Here is a 23,295-nt window from a genome sequence, read left to right as displayed (position 1 = left end):
TGTGTTAATCTCATTTAAAAAGTAAAGACAAGCAGATGTTATTTAATTGACTAAAGTGCTATTCGTTTTTTCAAACAATTTCTAATTCTTTGTCCTCTAGTTTAACCCAAACAATCTAGATTTAATTTGCAAGCATGATATTGCATAATACATAAATTAAAATCCAAATATACTCTGCATAGTCTAATTTTATTGTATTATCAGCATCAACTCTTAATTTTAAATCAAACAGTGTCACCCACTTTTTAAGTTTCCCTCATGCTCTATCATGAGTAATTGCTGGTGGTTATATAATAATTTAGGACAGCTTTTTCCAAGACCCAAGTTCTGCTTAAGATGTAGGAAATTCCAGAGGATGTGTTAATTCTTTAGACCAGCTTACTCTATTATTTCCAAGAGAAGTTTGGGAACATTCTTAAAAGCTTGACAAGTTGCTAGGCACTGCCAATTTGTCTTCTCTATTATCCACTCTTAAAAGATTTCTGGACTGTGTGTGAACTTATTCTCAGCTGTCTTCTTTCCCTCTTTTCCTTCAGATCATACAGTCCCCTTATGTTTTCAAATAAAAATACTGCCCTTTCTTTGTGCCCAACCTCTTAGCAAGAGACATTAAAGTGATTGGTCTTTAATACCTTTCTAATCAATGAGTATATATTTTAACATTTATAATTCCTCAAACCTACTTTCCTGTACCAGAATTGGTACACCATCAAGCATGCCTTATTGAAGTTCCCTGGAAATGTGAATTTTCAAGGAAGTTATGCCATGAAGTAGAAAGGTTGGAGTCCCAGGAGAGCCTACTCCATCCCAAGATTAGCTACTTAGAAATAATGTGGCATGTGTGTTATTATTCCTCTTCCAGACATATGGTGTTAACTCAAGTTGACATGTATCACATCAACTGGCAGTAGCTGCTGGTCTCCCAGAAGAAGTTTCAGAAGCTAGATAGAGGCCATGTTCCTTTATCAAATTGCCCTCCATAAGTAGAATTCCCTGAAAAGATAATTACTTAAAATGTACCCAGAGAATTACATTATTTTGTAATCTTTCCTCAATAACAAACAAGGATAACATTTTCATTGCATGACTTTTCTGCCTGTGTTTCTGCCTATGGGTTAGTAAGACAACTGATTTTTCCTAACAGTCTGTTTTCTTTCCTATTTTACAAGTCTAATTTATTTAATTAAATGGTTGCTTTTCCTTCAACCATGCTTTTGTTCTGTTCTCTCTCTCTCTCTCTCTCTCTCTCTCTCTCGAAAAAGGTAGCTTGGTTATTACTAAAAGGTGGCTGGATGTTGGATTTGCTCTTGGTCTTATTTACCCAATAAGTTTGAGATCAAATTTTGCTCAAACTTAATCAGAATAAATAGAAGTTATACATTATAGGAGAATCATTTGCTATCTCAGAAAGGTATAGATGAAAAGTAAAATTCAGAGGTTGCCTATACTATATTTCTGGTTGACAAAAAAACAAATGATTCAGTTTTGATTAATAGAAACAACACTGACAAAAATGACCAGAATAAAAGGTGTTTATTCTTTAACCTCTTGTTCCAAATACACTCATAATGGCCAACTTAAAAGGAACTATCTTAATGCTCAATAACTTGGAAGTTTTAATTAGCTATTTGGCTGAAATGGCCTATTAAGAATTAGTTAAGAAATAAGGCTAGTTGACTCCAGGAGGCAGTGGCCTGCAGTCCCTGATGAGGCTTCTATAGGAGTCAGCTATACCCAAGGTCTTAAAATAGCAGCCATTCTGTTTCCCAGGTGGCATCTTTCAGAGTATAGAGGTGCTGGGTGCTTGTCATAGTTGAAGGTTGATGCTGCTGGCATCTAGTAGGTGGAAGACAGAGATGATGCTAAACCTCCCACGAAATCTTGGGTGACCCCCTTCCCCCGGCACTGAAGAGAATCATCTCTCTCCCTAAACTGTCGGCAGTGCTGCTTTAGAAAACTGAGCTGTGCCAGTACTGTAACAAATGTCAGCTGTTCCTTACTCATGTTCTCCAACAGATGTCTTCTGGAGATTTGGCCATCAGAATTCTTAGAAATCTTACATATAAAATTGTTTTTGGTCTGGGGCTACTTAGGGTGATATGGTTCTTGGCATCTCCAGGACATTCTTGTAAATCCATCTATGAGGATCCTAGTTCAGCCACTGGGATCCATCTACAACATATGTCTATATCCATGACTTTGGGACTAACATAGAGCTCCATAAGACTCCCCACCCCTTAGGGTTGACTTGCCTCCCTCCATCATTGTGGGGCACTTTAAAAATGTTCCTTGCTTCCCTGTCATGGGCATTTATCATGAGACTAACAAAAATATTAACCAGATTATGAAGATGGCATTCCAAAGTATATTTTTGGAAGTTTGGGGTCACTAACTTAATCTGTATTTTCTCCAAATATTCCCCATCCCCAACATGGCTACTTCATTCTCTATGGTGGAGGGTGCAGATCCTTATTGGTCCTTGTAGGTGTTAGTGTGTGCTATGTTTTTCAGTCCTGCCCTCATCTGACTGACACTATGTCAAAATAACATGAATTTAGGGCAAATAATCTGCATCTTATTTACTTCCATGTGGGGTGCTGGCAGCATGGTGGAAACCCATGTCAATGGGAGGAAATTTTTCTTCATAATCATAAACTTTTCATATTTAAGAGACTTACATGTGACTTAAAGCTTATTTACTTGTATAGCTTAAAAAGTTTTCACCCCCAAAGTTTTAAGCAATCCTCACCCTCTGAGGCAAGGATTATTGTAACCATCCCTATTTTATTATTAAAGTCAGCATAGTTATGAGTACTTAGTGGTGAAATCAGAACCCAAATGCTATTTCTTCCCCCTGAATTTAGTGTATCTTCTACTCTCACAGGGCTGGACTTACTTTGATGACCTCAGCCATGAAAGGAACTGCCTGCTAAGCCTTAGCCCCTTTCAATGCATCCTATATTTGACATGTGGCTTATCTTTTTCTAATAGGCTGAAAACTGTGCATAGAACCTTTTTTGGCTCTCTTTTGTCATAGTATTGTTCAGACAGATTGGATTAGCCCCAAAGATATTCATGTGTCTGGGGTCAGTAATAGGTTGCGACTGGGCTGGTATATCATTGTATTGACTTAGTTAATTTTATTCATTTGTAGGTCATAGTCTGAGTATGTTAAGATGCAGAGAAACAAAGAAAATGAGTTTTCAGGGTTAGTTAATTTTATTTCAAATTTATCAATGACATTTAAATAATGATGCACTTTTACCAATAAATGGAGCATTATTCAGGGATTAAATCAGGCTTGGTAGAAGGGCACATTTGTCAATATTATTTGGCGAATGCAAGAAGAAATTTCTAGAAAGAATTATGCAAAGGGCTGGGCATCTGACCTTCCCTGAAGCACTAGGGCTATTGGTTTGTTACCAGTCCCTAAGGTGCCTTGAATGAATTTAGAAAGAGCATTTCCTCTGGTCATTAAACAGGTAAGTATTCCAAAATATATTTTGAAAGGTAGAGATTTTGCAACAGGCCAAATGTTTAGAACAATGTTTTTTTTTTTTTTTATATTTGTGCAGTGAAACGTTAGGTTATTAAAATGTTAATTAATGTTCTCTGAAAAAATTCCTCAGATTAATATTTGGGAAATAGGAGAATTAGAAGAGTAAATAGGCTTCTCTGTTGCAGGACTTCTCATGGAAGTTAATGTGTTATCATGCATTGTGAATCTCCATGGGATGAATGAACAGTGCTCATATATCAAACTTGTGTATAAATTTCTGATCAAGACTCAACTCCATTCTGCCTATCTGGGCCCTTTAAATATTTAGTGCTGATATTCTTTTTCCTGGGTAGAGACTTGGATGGGGCCATGGTAGTTGATCGCTCTCAGATGATAACACTCCTCTTGCTCAAGCAAGCAAATAAATGAATGAATGAATGAATGAAGGAATAAATAAATAAATAAATAAATAAATAAATAAATCTACATAAGATTTACAAGAAACAGACACTCTTCCGACTTAATCGTCTGCTGCAGCTTTCTTCTGGCTTTCATTTACATATCTCAAAGGAACCTAACACAGTTCCACATAGATATGCTGAATACCCAGAATTCCACAGATCTCAGAGTGAATTGTTCCTTTCCAGAACATTCCTTCCTGGGATCCTTTCATTTATCAGTGGCACTGTACTTCTCCTGATCACTGAGGCCTAAAATTCTAGAATTCATACTCCTCCTGCAGCTTGGCTTTATGTGTGATCTGGCAAAAAGTCCCAAGGGTTCTTTTCTTTCCAGAACTTTTCACCTTTCTTTCTAATCCCTGAATTCTTAAGTGATTTTTTTTGTATCATGAAAGACTGATGTGCACATTTTTCTTTGCCTCAAGCTTTTCTTTCCATATACAAAATATTCTGCATATTTCACCTATAATCATCCTAAAATACTGCTTCATTTCTATTAATGACTGGTTCAGTGTGAATAGCTCAAAATTCCCTGACAGTTTAGTAATCTCAGTAATCTGGTCCTGACCTTCTTCTCCCTGGCTGTCCTCCATTTACATGTCTGCACATACACTGTGCTTTAGTCAGACTGGCCTGCACATTTTTATACTGAGCACATTAGGTGTATTTCTCACTCTCCTCCTCTTTTTGGAGTTTTGACTATTTCAAAGAAGAAATTTATATTTGGAACTCCTACATAATGCCTGTCTGCAGCACTTCCTCATTTATCTGTTTCCTCATTTTATTTTAGTTGATGAAGAAGTACACTTTAATAATTTCTAATTGTTTGAAAGAAGGACACTCTCTGTGTCTTTGTATTTTCCACAATGTGAACACAGTGTCCCATAAACATTATGCTGCTTTGACGTTGACTGTCTGGAACATGATAGAGATAGTCAGAAGTTATCTTACAAACCTGGATTGGAAATTTCCTCATTGTCCTTAGTTGATCACAGAATTTGTGTTTTCTTCCTATCAAAACGAGTTCTGCCTTCACTGGAAGTTCTGATTCCATGCCTTTCAAGGGATTCACATGTGTGTGGGCACAATTTAACTGTTTGCCATGTGCTTGAAAATAAGTTCACCTTGAGTTTTAAAAATTGACATAGATACATTTGTGTAGCATTGTTTTCTTTGCTTTGTTTATTCAATACTTGAGGGCTAATTAGCAATTTTCAAATTGTAACAGCATTATCATGACTGCCAAGGAAATATAATAACTTCACATTGTATGAACATTTGCTCCAGCAATTCTCATATTCAGTATGATCATTATTAAATATTTTTGAGGTTAAAGATAGAAGAATTCTGGGAATAATAGCTTGGCAGGTATTTTGGCCAAGTGCTTACATTTCTGTGCTTAACATCTTTTCTAAGACAAAGGAAAATGATCATATTCACCCATCACAAATCTATTTTTAAAATAAAGAAATAAAATCAAAGAGCTCTAATGTTTAATACAATGGAAGGTAAAGCTTTTCAATTGGTAAGGAGGGAAAATGAAAGCATATAGTTTTAATTGATTGTAAGCCAATATTGAGAAATAATTCAAATTTTAGACTTAAAGTATGTTTAAATACATATCTCAAGTCTCATATTTGGTTGTTGAGGATGATATTTTCCACAATGTGAACACGGTGTCCCACAAATAATATAGTGCTTTGAGGTTGACTGTCTGGAAGGTAATAGAGAAGCCTTTCACATATGCAGTTAAATGAAACAATACCATCAAATGCTCACTTAGTCTAGTGGATGGTGTGTGTACTGTAAATGTTATTATTATAAAATTATTTTTCATAAAGAACTGATAGTAATCAAAAAGCTAGAGAAAAATTGAACCAATATATTAATGGTAGTTAAGTTAGAGATAGTGCATACTTTTATCCTAAGATTCCATTGCTTATTTAATTAGCTCATTCTTCATTTGCTAGCCTTTCTATTGGATAATTTCTGTATGCTAGGCAATATGCTAAGCCTTCCAAACATGGATAGGAACACAAGCTTACTTCCAGTTAAAACTTAGTCTCCATGTTATAAAGACTCACCAAGAACATTTTGAAAAAAAATTTCTAGGAATTGTTCTTTTTAATTTCTTTTTTTAGTTGTTGATAGATTTTATTTTATTTATTTACATGAGATGCTGAGAATCAAACCCAGTGCCTCTCTAGCAAGTGCACTACCACTGAGTCACAGCCCATCCCCCAGGAATTTTTCTTCAGTGTTTTGTAATTTCTTATAGAAATTTTCAGATTTGCATAGTGCTGTGAACTTGGCAGGACACACCAATGCTACTCTTCAGAACCTTTAACAGAGGCAATTCAAGTTGATGCTGTCTGTGATAATTATTTTTCAGTAAACCCTCCCAAGCTCAGCAGCGAAATAGTTGGCCTTTGGGATGCTTTAAGAAGGGCCACACATACAAGGCTATTTGTCTCCTGGTTGCTATTTCTCAGGAGAAAATGGGATAAATACCTCTACTGTCATCCCCTAAATGATGAGTACCTGCTTTCTATCTTTTTCCTTTTCTTTTGACATTGATTAGAGAGAACTGAAAGTGTCCATATTTTTTGTAATAAGAGGAAGTTAAAGGGCTATTATTGTGAAATGATTTCATGCCACTGTGCAGATACAAGAAATCCTTATGTATTTGTGCCCATCTATGTGTTCACAGAAATATATGTGTTTATTCCTTTGAATGGGATCCTAAAACATTCTGGATGATGGACCAGTCTACCAGGTCTGGAAACAGCCTTCTTCACTTTGCTGAGTCAGGCACACTTCACTGTTACTTTCTGATTCTGTATATGCTCTACCAAAGCAGTCATGATCACATAATCAATAAGCTGGATCAAATGACGCCTAATTTTCACCTCATTAATCCATTCAGCTTGTTGTAGATAATAGCTTGACACCACTAAAGGACTTGAACTAATTCATAGAGACTTACCTGGGGCTTCTACTCTTAGTTTTTTCATCCATTTTCCACAAAAGTCCTTAAACATCTTCAATTTGATTAATATAAAATAATAATATAATTTTAAGAGAGATTTTTTTTCCACATAAAATACTGTGCTTCCCCTCACCCCCAAAATATACATGTGAATTGATCCAAAAGAAGAACCTGGGGAAACTAGAGGGCACATAGGAGCTGAGTGACAACCAGGGTATGCCTATTCCCATGCAACAGGGTGAGTTTTCACGTCACACCAAACTGCAGGTTGCACTCTTCAACTAGGGAATGACTCAGACCAAATACTGAATGCAAAAAAAAAAAAAAAAAAAAAAAAATCAGAATTCAGACCCAGAAAAGAGCTACCATGCTCCACAAATTCCAAGAAAAATGAATCCCAGATCCATGAGTATCTGCTTGGGTTTTACAAGAAACATGGAGAATGCAAACCTCTTTAGCAGTACTATCATTTAAAATTCAGAATTTAGTAGAAAATTTGAAGCAATTACACATAAGAATCAGTATTAAAACTGCTCATATTATTGTGTGCTTGTACAAATATGCCACAATTAAACCCACTGTTCTTTCTAATTATTATGCAACCAAAAGGAAAGACTCAGCATTTACTCAATATAAGAATGAGGGGCTTCAACAGGGGAAAACATCCTAGCACAGAACAGATGGGTTTGAGAATAATAGAAGATGATTAAGACCATTGCTGAGTGTAGACAACCCAAGAAGAGGTACTGCAGTAGGATCAGAAAGGAGAATTTTCATCAACACACTTGATAAAGCATTTTTATGAGTGTTTCAGTGACAGCAACTGCTTTTTACAGCTGCTACATACAAATAGCTCATTAATTAAATCACTCCTAATTAAAGTATTGAGTGGTTATCCTCATACTGCCCAAGCTCCCAGGCTAATTACTTTTAGACTATCCTTCATGGATGGTCATATTCCCATACTGCCTGCACTACACACGTGAAGACTCAGAAATTCAGGAATGGGACCCAGGTCATACTGCTACTGACTGAGATCTTGAATTGTAACTATTGTCTTTCTGCCTCCTTTCCATTATACCATATCTTTCATCACACCCACACCCCTGACTTATATTATAGCAATAATTGGAAGTTAATTCTCCCCCCATTAGTAGTTTCAGTTGAATAATTCAATTGTGTGTTATTATAATTAATGTCTGTTTTAAATATTTGTCACTAATGACTTGGGCTTATAAAATTAGGTTATCTATTTTGGACTGCAAAAAAAAATATTTTTTTTTCACACAGCAGAAGACCATATTCAAATGGAATTATTGCCAAGAAAGGTATAATTTTAAATAGTAATAATTTCTCAAAGAAATTGTTTCTTCTGTGTTTCTTATCATGAAAGCCAACCTATATCAGAAAGGCTTCAGATAACAGTCACTGAAGGAAGAGAGAACTTTATTCTTCTCTGATGTCCAGTTAATCTGATAAGTTAGGTAGTTCTGCTCTGGTGTCATTCAAAGACTTGGATCTTTCCATTATTGTTTTTATGCTATCCATTAGGGATTTTTTCCCTCATCTTCACAGTGAACTCTGAGTAATTGTTAAGTTCTTCTTCTAGATATTAGGGAAATTAAAAAGCATAGTGGAGTGTATGACAAGGACTTTATAGCCAAGGATTGAAAAAGACAAACATCATTTCCACTCTCTTCCACCATCAAGACTTAAACACATGACCACACCTCATGGCAAAGGAGGCCGGAAAATATAACCTCCCACTGTACAGCCAGGTGCCTACCCCAAAAGAACTGATTTTGAGGAAAAGTGAGCAATCACATGTTAGAAAAGGTAATAAACCAAAAAGATTGGATTGATTATAAAAATCAATCAATTGCAATATACTGGGAACAAGACAAAGGCTAAATATGTGAAGTGAATATTTGCAGAGGAGATGATATTTCATTTGACCCTATCCCTAAGAAAACATGTGTTGGAAACTTAATCTTCAATACAACAGTTTTGGGAGACAGAGCCCTGTGAGAGGTGATTAGACCATGAAGCCTCTGCCTTCATGAATGGATTAGTGAAGCAATCTTGGGAATGAGTGTGTTATTATGGAACTTTGTCCCCTCCACATTTTTTGTCTTTCTTTACCCTTCAACCACAGGAGATGCAACACAAAGGCCCTTACCAGATGCCAGATCTGATATTTGACTTCAAACCCTCCAGAAACACAAGCCCTAAAATGACAGTCTCAGAAATTTTGTTGTAGCAGTGCTAGGACACCATGTTACTTCATGGCCTGACCAGGACTTGTTTCTTCCTGTTTTTTTGTCAAAATTCTTTTGATTCTTTTTGTCAAAATTCCAAACTCAAGAACAATTTGAATGGAATATTTCCCCAAAATAAATACCCAAGGAATTCTAGAAAAAAGAGGAGAGAGGAGTAGGGCCAGATAGGACATCTGAACAGATGACTAATTTATGCAGAGTACAAATATTTTCCATGTATTTTATTTCATTTTAGCTTCCCAAAGTAGGTTATTCTGAAGATGCTCATTCTACAAATGCTATACACTTGAAATTCAGGCCAATGAGTGAAAGGATCAGGGGATTTTGTTTTCCATAATGAAAAACCACTATGCCTTTTACTGTCTCCACTTTAGGATCCTACAGCCTGAAGAGGGCATTTAGTTTCTTTTCCATTTTTAGGTTGCCAAGAAAAAAGATTCTTTAAATCTTCAATACAGATCCAGCAGAAGTTGCATGGACTTCATGGCAGGAGCTATTTGCTAGATCAGAGATTTATGTCTTTTCATTGGCAAAACTTTGTCTCCAGTGATTTGTCTTTCCTTATTGTGCTCTAAACAAACACTTTATTTCTTCATTAAGTGAATGGTTCTGTAGGTATTGAAAGGACAGTTAGGCTTCTCTGCATGGAAAGGATTTTTTAATAATGAGAAAAAATAGATTATCTGGATGTTGAAGTTCTTGAGCCCAAATTAGCAAAGAAGGTGGACAGATCATATTTTCTCCAGAGCATAAGTCCAAGAGGACACTGAGCCATTTTTGCTAATTGCCCCAGTTTCTTTGGACTCAGACTCAACAAAGAAATATGCATCTTTTAACTACATTATTGTTTCTCCTAAAGATTCCTTTTATGGTGAGGAAAAAAATCAGGATTTCCATGTCCAGTTGTTGTATGGTGTGTGATTTTAGGATAACCTGAGAAAATAAAATTATAAGTGACTTCTATAATTTGTTTACTTAGGTGAAGAAATAGGGGTTTGGAGTTATATTCCCTGTTTTGCAGTTGGCCCATATATGCATATAGCTCAACTTTACCAGGAGAAAGAAATAGACAAACAGATAGAAATTGCATTGCTAGCAACATAGCTGGGATGTGTAAGAGTGTCCTTTTCTCTACAATCTACAAACAGCACTGTTTATTATCAGTCTATAGGAAAAACAAATGCCAATTATTTTAATTCGTGTTTTCCTGATTACTAGGAAGATTGGCCATTTCATTTACATTTGATGAACATTTGTATTTTATCCAAGAATTATTTTTTTCTGAATAATTTCTTATTTTTATATTGTGTTGTTTTCCCCTTTCTCTTAATGATTTGTAGAGGCACTTTACATGTTTGGTATTACTTCCCTCCCAGAGGAGGATATATTATTTCTCCTAATTGTAATTTTTCACCTCTACTGTTTGCATTTTCAGTTTATCTGGATTTTGTATCTTATTATGTGGAGGTACATGTTCTCTATTCCCTGTTGCCATCTCACCCAGTGACATTGACTACATGAGTCATTGTTCAGGACTGGGACTGCAGTTGTTGAACTTATAAACTATGTGTGTGTCATGATGACACTCTGTAAGAGGGCAACTAGAAACACGATGTAGTGGGAAACAGGTAATTGGTGTATAATTTCTTAAAGCTGCAGCTATGGGCCCTCAAATTTGCTGGAAGAGATTGATGTCAGTTGGGCAACAATTCAGGAGATGTAGGAAGGGAAAGCTCATCCTGCAAAGTGAAAACACATCCTCATTTTATAATGTGTAAGCCAGGGAAAGCTATTATTTTATAAAGGGGAGAGTTGCAGGAATGAGAGTATGCCTGCATTTGGCTGGTCATATGCTTTATATTCTTCCTTGAATTCAGATCACTATACATAGAAATATTTTATCTGTATCCTCTGAGCTCCTGTACATAATATTGCTGAGAATTTTGTGTTAGCTCTGGAGGGTTTTCTTCCTCTGATGCTGATAAAAATGTAATAATGCAAGTACAAAAAGAAGGCAACGTTGTTGGTCATACCCTTGAGGTGGGCTGTGCTATGAAGTGGCTGAAGCACTGTGTCAAAGTTTCCACCATTACAGTAGCACATTTTTTTTTAAAAAAAGTCTTTTATAATCAGAGAAAAATACTACTATATCCTTGAATCTCTTGGTAAAATCATATTTTTGATTTTTGATCCTAACAACAGATTGTTGAATGATTTCCCCACTGTCATTGACTTTTTTTAAGGTGTATTTTTTTGTTTTTATTAGTTGCTCAAAACATTATGATGATCTTGACATATCTTACATTTGATTCAAATGGGGTATGAATTCTTATTTTTCCATGTGTACATATTGCACGATCACATTGGTTATACAGCCACATTTATAATACAGCCATACTAGTGTCTGTTGTGTTCTGCTACCGTTCCTATCCCACCCTCCCCTACTCTCCCCTCCCATCACCTCTCTCTACCCAATCTATTGTGACACATTTCTCTTTCTCTCTTTTTTCTTCCCCCCACAACATCTTATATGTAATTTTGCATAAAATGAGGGTCTCCTTCCATTTTTCAGGCAATTCCCCTTCTATCTCCCATTCTCACGCATTCCTTGTCCCTATTTAATGGTACTCTTCTTCTCATGCTTTTATTCCCTGCTCTGTTTTGTGTCACCCCCCCCCCCCTTATATCAAAGAAGACATTCGACATTTGATTTTTAGGGATTGGCTAGCTTCACTTAGCATAATCTGCTCTAATGCCATCCATTTCCCAGCAAATGCCATGATTTTGTTATTTTTTAGTGCTGAATAATATTCCATTGTGTATAAATGCCACATTTTTTATTCATTCATTGATTGAAGGGCATCTGGGTTGGTTCCACAGTCTAGCTATTGTGAATTGTGTTGCTATGAACATTGATGTAGCTGTGTCCCTGTAGTATGCTCTTTTAAGGTCTTTTGGGTATAGTCCAAGAAGGGGAATAGCTGGGTCAAATGGTGGTTCCATTCCCAGCTTTCCAAGGAATCTCCATACTGCTTTCCAAATTGGCTGCACCAATTTGCAGTCCCACCAGCAATGTACAAGTGTACCCTTTTCCCCACATCCTCACCAGCACTTGTTATTGTTTGACTTCATAATGGCTGCCTTTGTTACTGGAGTGAGATAGTATCTTAGAGTGGTTTTAATTTATATTTATCTGATTGCTAGAGATGGTGAGCATTTTTTCATGTATTTGTTGATTGATTGTATATCCTCCTCTAAGTAGTGTCTGTTCAGATCTTTGGTCCATTTGTTGATTGGGTTATTTGTTTTCTTGTTGTTTAATTTTTTGAGTTCTTTGTATACTCTAGAGATTAGAACTCTGTCTGAAGTGTGAGGGGTAAATATTTGTTCCCAGGATGTAGGCTCCCTATTTACCTCTCTTATTGTTTCTCTTGCTGAGAAAAAAACTTTTTAGTTTGAATTCTTGATTTTAACTCTGGTGCTATAGTTGTCCTATTAAGGAATTTGGAGCAAGAACCCCATGAGATGGAAATTAGGGCCAACTTTTTCTTCTATTAGATGCAGAGTTTCTGGTTTGATTCCTAGCTCCTTGATCCATTTTGAGTTAACTTTTGTGCAAGGTGAGAGAAAGGGATTCAATTTCATTTGTTACATAAGGATTTCCAGTTCTCCCAGCACCATTTGTTGAAGATGCTATCCTTTCTCCATTGCATGCTTTTAGCACCTTTGTCTAATAAAAGGTAGTTGTAATTTTGTGGATTGGTCTCTGTGTCCTCTATTCAGTACCATTGGTCTACCCGCCTGTTTTGGTACCAGTACCATGCTGTTTTTGTTACTATTGCTCTGTAGTATAGTGTAAAAACTGGTATCACTATACTGCCAGTTTCACTCTTCCTGCTTAGAACTGCTATTGCCATTCTGGGTCTTTTATTTTTCCAGATGAATTTCCTGATTGCTTTTTCTTTGTCTTCGAGGAATGCCATTAGGATTTTGATTGGCATTGCATTAAACCTATAGAGTACTTTTGGTAATATGGCCATTTTGATGATATTAGTTCTGCCTATCCATGAACAAGGTATATCTTTCCATCTTCTAAGGTCTACTTCTATTTCTCTCTTTAGGGTTGTGTAGCTTTCCTTGAATAGATCTTTCACCTCTTTTGTTAGATTGATTCCCAAGTATTTTATTTTTTTGAGGATATTGTGAATGGGGTGGTTGTTCTCATTTCCATTTCAGAGGATTTGTCACTGATATACAGGAATGCCTTTGATTTATGCATGTTGATTTTATATCTTACCACTTTGCTGAATTCATTTACTATCTCTAGAATTTTCTTGGTAGAACCTTTTGGGTCTTCTAGGGATAGAATCATGTCATCCTGAAATAGTGATAATTGAAGTTCTTCTTTTCCTATCTTTATGCCTTTAATTTCTTTCATCTGTCTAATTGCTCTGGCCAGTGTTTGGAGAATTATGTTGAATAGAAGTGGTGAGAGAGGGCATCACTGTCTTGTTCCAGATTTTAGAGGGAATGTCTTCGACTTTTCTCTGTTTAGAATGATGCTAGCCTGAGGCTTAGCATAAATAGCTTTTACAATGTTGAGGTATGTTCCTGTTATCCCTAGTTTTTCTAGTGTTTTGAACATAAAGGGATGCTGTACTTTGTGGAATGCTTTTTTCTGCCTCTATCGAGTTGATAATATGGTTCTTATCTTTAAGTCTATTGATGTGGTGAATAACATTTATTGATTTTCATATGTTGAACCAGCCTTGAATCCTAGGGATGAATCCTACTTGATCATGATGCACGATCTTTTTGATACGTTTTTGTATCCAATTTGCCAGAATTTTATTGAGGATTTTTGCATGTATGTTTATTAGAGATATTGGTCTGTAGTTTTCTTTCTTTGAAGTGTCTTTGTCTGCTGTAGGAATCAGGGTGATGTTGGCCTCATATAATAAATTTGGAAGTACTCTCTTTTTTTCTATTTCCTGAAATAGATTGAAAAGTATTGCTATTAGTTCTTCTTTAAAGGTTTTGTAAAACTCTGCTGTATACCTATCCGGTCCTGGGCGTTTCTTGGTTGGTAGTCTTTTGATGGCTTCTTCTATTTCCTCAATTGATATTGGTCTGTTTAGGTTGTGTATATCCTCCTGAATCAATCTGAGCAGATCATATGACTTAAGAAATTTATCGATGCCTTCACTATCTTCTATTCTATTGGAGTATAATGTTTCAAAATTATGTCTAATTATCTTCTGTATTTTTGTAGTGATATTGCCTTTTTCATCTCGTATGCTAGTAATCTGAGTTCTCTCTCTTCTTCTCTTCGGTAGAATGGCTAAGGGTCTGTCCATTTTATTTATTTTTCCAAAGAACCATCTTTTAGTTTTGTCAATTTTTAAAATTGTTTCTTTTGTTTCAATTTCATTGATTTCAGCTCTTATTTTATTTATTTCTTGCCTTCTATTAATTTTGCTGTTGTTTTGCTCTTCTTTTTCTAGGGTTTTGAGCTGAAGTGTGAGAACATTTATTTGTTGGTTTATTCTTTTTTTTTTTTTTTTTTTTTTTTTTTAGGAATGAACTCCAAGCAATGAATTTTCCTCTTAGAACTGCTTTCATTTTGTCCCATAGATTCCGATATGTGGTGTCTGTGTTTTCATTTATCTCTAAGATTTTTTTTTTAATTTTCTCCTTGATGTCTTCTGTAACCCATTGATCATTCAGTAACATATTGTTCATTCTCCAAGTTATACAGGATTTTTGCTTCCTTCTTTTATCTTTGATTTCCAGTTTCATTCCATTAGGATCAGATAAGATGCATGGTATTATCTCTACTCCTTTATGATTTCTAAGAGTTGCCCTGTGACATAATATATGGTTGATTTTTGAGAAAGATCCATGTGCTGCTGAGAAAAAAGTGTAACGTTTTGATGTTGGGTGGTATATTCTATATATGTCAATTAAGTCTAAGTTATTAATTGTATTATTGAGTTCTGTAGTTTCTTTATTCAACTTTTGTTTGGATGATCTTTCCATTGGTGAGAGAGGTGTATTGAAGTCACCCTTAATTATTGTATTGTGGTCTATTTGACTCTTGAACTTGAGAAGAGTTTGTTTGATGAACATAGTTGCACCATTATTTGGGGCATATATATTAATGATTGTTATGTCTTGTTGGTGTATGTTTTCCTTGAGCAGTATGTAGTGTCCTTTTTTATCTCTTTTGATTAACTTTGGCTTGAAGTCTATTTTATTTGATATGAGTATGGACACTCCTGCTTGCTTCCAAGGTCCATGTGAGTGGTATAATTTTTCCCAACTTTTCACCTTCAGTCTATGTATATCTTTTCCTATCAGATGCATCTCCTGTAGACAGCATATTGTTGGATTTTTTTTATCCATTCTACTGGATTATGTCTCTTCATTGGTGAGTTTAAGCCATTGACATTTAGGGTTACTATTGAGATATGGTTTGTACTTCCAGCCATATTTGTTTATTTTTGTTATTTGAGTTGATTTGTTTTTCCTCTTTGATTAGTTTTTCCTTTACTGTACTACTTCCCACTGTTGCTTTTCATTGTTATTTTTCATTTCCTCTTCATGTAATGTTTTGCCAAGGATGTTTTGAAGTGCTGGTTTTCTGGCTGCAAATTCTTTTAACTTTTGTTTTGCATGGAGGGTTTTAATTTCATCTTCAATCCTGAAGCTTAATTTCCCTGGATACACGATTCTTGGTTGGAACCCAATTTCTTTCAGTGTTTGAAATATGTTGTTCCAGGATCTTCTAGGTTTCAGATTGTGTGTTGAAAGATCAGCCGTTAACCTGATTGGTTTATCCCTAAATGTAATCTGCTTCCTTTCTCTTGTAGCTTTTAAAATTCTCTCCTTATTCTGTATGTTGGGCATCTTCATTATAATGTGTCTAGGTGTGGATCTCTTGTGATTTTGCACATTCGGCGTCCTGTAGGCTTCTAGGATTTGGATTTCTTTTACATTCTTTAAGTCTGGGAAGTTTTCTAGTATTATTTCATTGAAAACATTGCTCATTCCTTTGGATTGGACCTCTATACCTTCCTGTATTCCAATAACTGAAGTTTGGTCTCTTTATGCTATCCCATATTTCTTGGATGTTCTGCTCATGGTTTCTTAACAGTCTCGCTGAGCTGTCTATGTTCTTCTCAAGTTGAAATACTTTATCTTCGTTGTCTGATGTTCTATCTTCTAAGTGTTCTACTCTGATGGTAATACTCTCATTTGAGTTTTTAATTTGGTTTATTGTTTCCTTCATTTCCAGGATTTCTACTTTTTTTATAACCTCTATCTCCCTGTATAGTTGATCTTTTGCTTCTTGAATTTGTTTATGTGATTCATTGTCACAGTGATCTTTCATTGTCTGATTTTGCTGTCTAATGTCTTCCTTGATACTTCAGATCATCTGAGGCAAGTGTATCCTGAACTCTTTATCTGACATTCCATCTGCTGCAGATATTACCTCTTCTAATGTTGAATTGACCTGCATTGTTTGTGGTCCTTTCTTTCCTTGTTTTTTCGTACTGCTCACATTTCTTTCCAGCTTTATGTAACTGTTATGTTATTGATTTTACCCCTATATATTTATATTGCTCTTGTATAGTTCCAAAGTCTCTCTTTTGTGGAGAAAGACAATGTAAACTGTTCCCAATATCAATAGTACATCATCTAAGCAGAAGTTTTCTTTATTAATACATTTACAGCTAGACTATATGTCTACAGATATTGGCTTCCATTATCATTTAAAAATATAGTCATTAGTTTCATAAAAGGCATACTGTTTCTGGTAGCATGAAGAAAACTGAATTTCAGGTGTAGGATGTTATGTTTAGGGGAAAAGAAGTGAGGGTATGGGGTTAATCTAACTTAACAACTTTGGAGAGCTCTAACCAATAGACAGGTAATTTATGGAAAAATGTATAGATTCAAACTCCTATCTGTCGCAACCCCTTGCCCGCAAGGAAGATGCAACTCAGGAATCTTCTTTCAGCAGTTTATTTAGGTCCTTGATATTTCTTCTTCTAACCCTCGGATGCCCCTCCCAGCCTTAATAAAGCATCTCAAGCCCCAATGCAAAGGTGCCATGTGGAGCTTTCTCATAGGGTGGTGAAAAACCATGCGCCAACTCTCCCAAGTAAGGAGTTGTTTGTTACAGACCACAGCGGAGCCAGCGCCATCTTGTAATGGTGACCACGGTCTAATTAGAACGGCTCACCACAGTTCCCCCTTTCTGTTTTCTTAAAACAATACAGGCGAGAGTAGAGGTCCTATCCCACTGTGCAGAAGTGGCTGCATAGTATGGCTCAGTCCTAAGGAGGGCCCTTCCCCAGATCTGAGGCCATATCAGCCGACGCCTTTTTTCGTGGGGTGGGGCGTGGACGCGTCTAACCCGCATGCAATAGCACATGCTCTCCTTGAGGTCCACGTCAAGGATCACTCAAGTGCAGTGCCTTGCCTCGCATCCTGTATCGTGACGATGGTGGACCAAAAGGGGGATAGCTGAGGCTGAACTGTGGCTGTTTATATTGACAAACAAGTTGACAGCACCCTGAAAGAAAGGCACGGACTTTAAGGTGATAGAAAAGCACTAGTGTGGAAACCCATCTGCGTGCAATGGCAGTAAAACTGGCAGAGTGCAAGGGCTTTCCAACACTAAGAGAAAAACAAGGAAAGTCATGTCGATCCCAGTGCGATGTTATAATAACTTGGGGTGTAACGACCATGACAAAGGTTTACTGTTTAAGATGCGCAAGCCAGACTTGAGGTGAGTTGCCATTTTCTAAAGCTGCAAGAGCTTGTATGATCATAGCCTTATCGTGAGCACTGCGGGCCTTAAGGCGACAGAGAAAGCACAAACAGAGGAACATACTGAAGCAACACATTGCACCAAAAATGCCTACCCCCACCCACTCTTTGAAGAAGGAAAAAGCAGAAGATATCCAATCGGTGAATTGACCCAAAGTCACGGGATCGACACGGGTACTATTCAAAACAGCAATCTGAGTTAGTTGAGACTGGATCAAGTCTTCAGCTGCCATGGACCAATTTCCGGCCAAATATTCGCCAATGATGCGGGAGGCATTCCTGGAATCGTTAAATCTGACAGAGGTTATGCATAAATGTGCACGTTGGTCAACACAACCCAAAAGCACCAAATCGGCCAATTCTTCTACCTGAGCTTGGAGTAAATCTATTCTTTGGTTGGCAGCTAAAATCCCTGACAAAATATGTTGATTAATTGTATTTTGGGATTCAAGTATGGTGGAAGTTTGTTGAACAACTTGATTAATGGTGGCAGCAGTTTGTACTTGACTGGCCATGGCCACTCCGGCTGTAACTGCTGCAGCAGCAGACACTGCCACAGCTGTCAGTATAGCTGCCGTAATTCCAAAATCCCTGCGGACTCTAAGTAGCTCAACAATGGGGAATTTATCTGGGTCCGCAGTGACTGGGATTGGGACAAAAGTTGGAATTTTCATAACCACTGTTACAGTCCAAGAACCATTCCAACACTCAGATAAGAGGTAACATTAGAACAATCCAGCATCCCCGAAGAGGTGTCATTAGCCAAAAGGAGCAGGAACGGGGATTGGACACAGACCATCGCAGGGGGCAAAGTGGCATTATATAGCAGAGAGTTGAACGAAACAGATGTAAGTCTATTACCTCGTTCACTCTCCCTAAGAGTGCCAGAAACATTAGCCAGCCAGCTTTTGGCTCCCAGCAATTGAGCCAATGCAGAAATATCGGCTGAAGCCCCCTTCTCATTGGAAATCAGCCATTGAAACGAGGACCAACCTACTCCTGTAGAGGAGTTGGCACTGTTATTAAAGTTATAAACATGCCTCTTAAGAGAGGGGGAAAGGGAGAAACCTTTAGCAACTTGATGTTTCTCCCAAGAATGATCCTGACAAGGCGTAAATGTTGGGGGGAAACCAAGATTAGGGGTACAGTAAGGGGAGGCCTTGAAATGGGTGGCATTGTAAGTACTATTAGAAGAAGGAGGCACTGGGATTAGTACCTTGGAGATCATAGCCAAGGTAGTTATGTTTAAAGCAGAGCTATTTGCAGGGGTCCCTGAACCTGATTGCTTCCCCGAAACTACTTGGCTCAGTACGGCACTAATAATACTCCCTGAGACCTGATTGGACCGCAATGGGTCCTCCCAGTTAGTCAAATTTTTGGTCTTAAGGCTAATGCAATTAGCGTTTCCAAGGCTGAAACAAAAAACTCCTGTGAGATTAACTTGAGATTGATTAAAAATGCTCTCCATGTCCCCTCTAGGAGAGGCACAGGGAGCAGACATCTCACATGAGGTAGAGAAAAGAGTGGGGAGGACACTAGAATTACTATGAACCGGCATCGGCATTGGCCAAGCCCGTGCCACTGCCCACCACTGCATTGGTGTCGTCTGTGCCATCGGCACCAGCACCAGAACCGGAGCACGTAGCAGAGTGAAGATCCTCATCACGGGATTGCTGTGGTATCTCTTGTTGCTGGTCAGTTGATGTCAAGACTCTTCTTGTCAGGCGTTCAGGGACCCACAACGGTTCCGTACAATCCTGGGGAAAAACACATACAGATCCTCGCGCCCATGTCAGCACAGGGTCGGGGCCATTCCATTGGCCCGTAAGAACATCTTTCCACTTAACATAGCCAATCACAGAGGGCTGAGGGGACACATGTCTATCGGCCACAGAGCGACCATGAATATCCAAATTCAAAAAATTAATGGTAAAGAGAGCTAAGGACAGGCGTTCTTTAGGAGTGTGTTCAGCTCCTATTCCCCCTTTCTATTTTTGTAAAGTTTCCTTTAAGGTGCAATGAGCACGCTCAACAATGCCTTGTCCTTGAGGATTGTAAGGCAGACCATGAGTAAGTTGCACTCCCATGGTAGAACAAAAGAATGTAAATTGTCTACCAGTATAAGCAGGTCCATTATCAGTCTTAAGGGATGCAGGAGCACCCCATGCTGCCCATGCTTCTAGGCAATGAGTAATAACATTACGTGCCTTTTCTCCCGATAAAGCAGAAGCATGAATAACTCCAGAGCACGTATCAACAGAAACATGTACATACTTGAGGTTACCAAAGTCAGGTATGTGCGTCACATCCATTTGCCAGACAACCAATGGCTTCAATCCCCGTGGGTTCACTCCATAAGTAGGGGGATGAAGAAATGTGACACAATGGGGACATTGTAATACTATCTGACGAGCATCCGCTCTTGAAATGGAAAAACGCCTGTGCAGCGTTAAAGCATTAACATGGAAATTCTGGTGAAATAATTTAGCCCCCTCTAAGGAGGAAGCCAAGCATATCAACTGACCTCTAGTGGCTGAGTCCGCACAGGCATTACCCTGTGATAACGGACCAGGAAGAGAGTTGTGAGCCTGGATGTGCATTGAATAAAAAGGAGCAGTGCGGCTACAGATAAGCTGTTGAAGCTGATTAAAATAAGCAGATACATTATGGGCATTACTAATAGCTCCCACGGCCTCCAGGACTTTTAGTGCTTGTACCACATAGATGGAGTCCGAAATAAGATTAAAAGGAAAAGAACACTGTTTAAAAACCTCAATAACAATTTGCAGTTCCACCCATTGTGGATTTCCAGGAGCAAACTGATGCTGAACAGGGGGAGAATCATTAATTACATAAGCCCCCATTCCAGACTTGGAACCATCAGTAAAAATATTAACAGCCCCCGGAATTGGATTGGGTGAAGTTACCTTAGGGAAAATGATGGGATGTTCTTTAACAAAATGGAGTAATGGATGGGAAGGGTATTGATTATCAATATCCCCTTGAAACGAGCAACATAGAATAGCCCAGTTGTCTAGAGTAGCACACAAAACATTAAGTTGAGCTTTAGTATAGGGTATAATAAGAGAAGAAGGTGATAGTCCGAAAAATTGAATGCTTTGTTGAATCCCTTTAAGTGCTAACGCTGCAACAGCATCAGGATAGTATTCTAAGGATTTTCCTGGGGATACATGTGGGTGTATTCATAATAAAGGCCCATCTTGCCACAGTACTCCAGTAGGCTGCCGCATAGTGGCAAGCACACATAACTGGAAAGGTTTATCACTCTGGAGCCTGCATAAAGTAGCATGTTGTATGGCTTCTTCTACTGTTATAAGGGCCGCTCTAGCCTCTTTGGTGAGGCTACGAGGAGAAGCAAGATCTGGATCACCCTTAAGGGTAGCATACAAAGGCTGGAGCACACCATTAGGAATATGTAAATATCCCCTTATCCAATTAATATCTCCCAGCAGTTTTTGAAAATCATTTAGAGTTTGGAGATCTTGAGTTCTTATGGTGATTTTTTGTGGTTTTAATTTGTCATACCCAATTATCGCTCCCAAATACTCAATAGAATTCCCCGTTTGAACCTTTTCAGGTGCGATATGTAGCCCATATTGAGCTAACAGCTTTACTAATTCTTTATAGGCCTCATTAACTGTCTGCTCTAACTTAGCGGCCAATAACACATCATCCATATAATGAATGATCTTGATGGAGGAATACTTATGTCTGAGAGGTGTGAGTGCCTTCCCTACATACATCTGGCACATCATAGGACTATTAGCCATCCCCTGCGGCAACACCACCCACTCAAACCTTAGATCTGGTTCCTCGTGGTTACACGAGGGAAGGGTGAAGGCAAAACGCTGTGAGTCTTTAGGATGCAAAGGAATAGAAAAGAAACAGTCTTTAATGTCAATAGCAATAATATGCCAGCCCTGAGGAACAGAGGAGAGCAGAGGCAGCCCTCTTTGAATGGGCCCCATAAGTTGCATTTGAGCATTAACTGCTCGTAAATCCTGCAGTAGGCGCCACTTTCCTGATTTTTTCCTAATAACAAATATGGGAGTATTCCATGGAGAAGTAGAAGGTTGGATGTGACCCAAGTCAAGTTGTTCTTAGACTAGATCATGGGCTGCTGCCAATTTAACCGAGGGAAGAGGCCACTGAGGCACCCAAACAGGCTCCTCGGTGAGCCATGTTATGGGTATTTGAGCCCCAGTGGCCCCTAGGAAAAACCCAGACCAAATCTGTTAAGCTTTTGATGACCTTGCACAGGATGCCTACACCCCTGGAAGTGTTTTCCTAGTCCTAGACGTGGCCTATACCCCATATTTTGCATAATCTGTTGAGACACTGGGGAATAGTCATTACTAAGAGTGAACCCCATGTCTTTCATCAGATCACGGCCCCATAAAGAGATAGGTAAATAGAAGTACATAAGGCTGAAAGGTGCCATTGTGTCCTTCCGGGTCCTTCCAAGATAGATGTCTACAGCTGATTTGAGGGGCTTGGGCATATCCAAGTCCTCTCAGTGATTGATCAGAAGTCTGCACTGGCCATCCCTTAGACCAGTCCTTAAGGGCTATGATACTACGGTCTGCTCCTGTATCCAGCAATCCCACAATAGATTTACCTTCTATGCTTAATTCCAAAGTGGGGCGATTGCTCATATCTAGTGACAAATAGGCACAATTCCCTCTGGTGGTTCCAATCTCACTTCCCATCCGTGACCTTGAGTCAGCAGGGAAGTGATTATGTAAGCTAGGCAAAATTAATAATTGAGCAATCCGATCCCCTGGGGAGATAGACACAATGCCCCTTGGAGCCTCCACCATAACTTTTACTGCCCCTACAGTATCAGGGCTAATGACTCCGGGAAAGACATGAAGACCTTGTAAGATAGAGGATGCACGTCCAATTAGCAAACCTACAGTGCCAGGTGGTAAAGGCCCTTTGAACTCAGTTTCCACCAATTGGACTCCCATATTAGGTGTTAATATGAGTCTGGAGGTGGAACAGAGGTCCAATCCCGCGGCACCTGTAGTGGCTCTCCGCATCTCATGGGATGGCGTAGAGATGGCCGTGTCTCAGGTTCGGGTGTGACATTCTCCACTGCCCCATATATTTGTGGGCCCTGGGGTCGGGGGCCCCTTCGGCCGTTTTTTGGCCCAGCTGAAATAGGCTGTCCATGGATGACCTTCACTGATCTACACTCTTTTGCCC

Source organism: Marmota flaviventris, unplaced genomic scaffold (genome assembly GCF_047511675.1).
Source record: "Marmota flaviventris isolate mMarFla1 unplaced genomic scaffold, mMarFla1.hap1 Scaffold_54, whole genome shotgun sequence".
Taxonomy (NCBI): Eukaryota; Metazoa; Chordata; class Mammalia; order Rodentia; family Sciuridae; genus Marmota; species Marmota flaviventris.
This window is presented reverse-complemented; position numbering follows the sequence as displayed.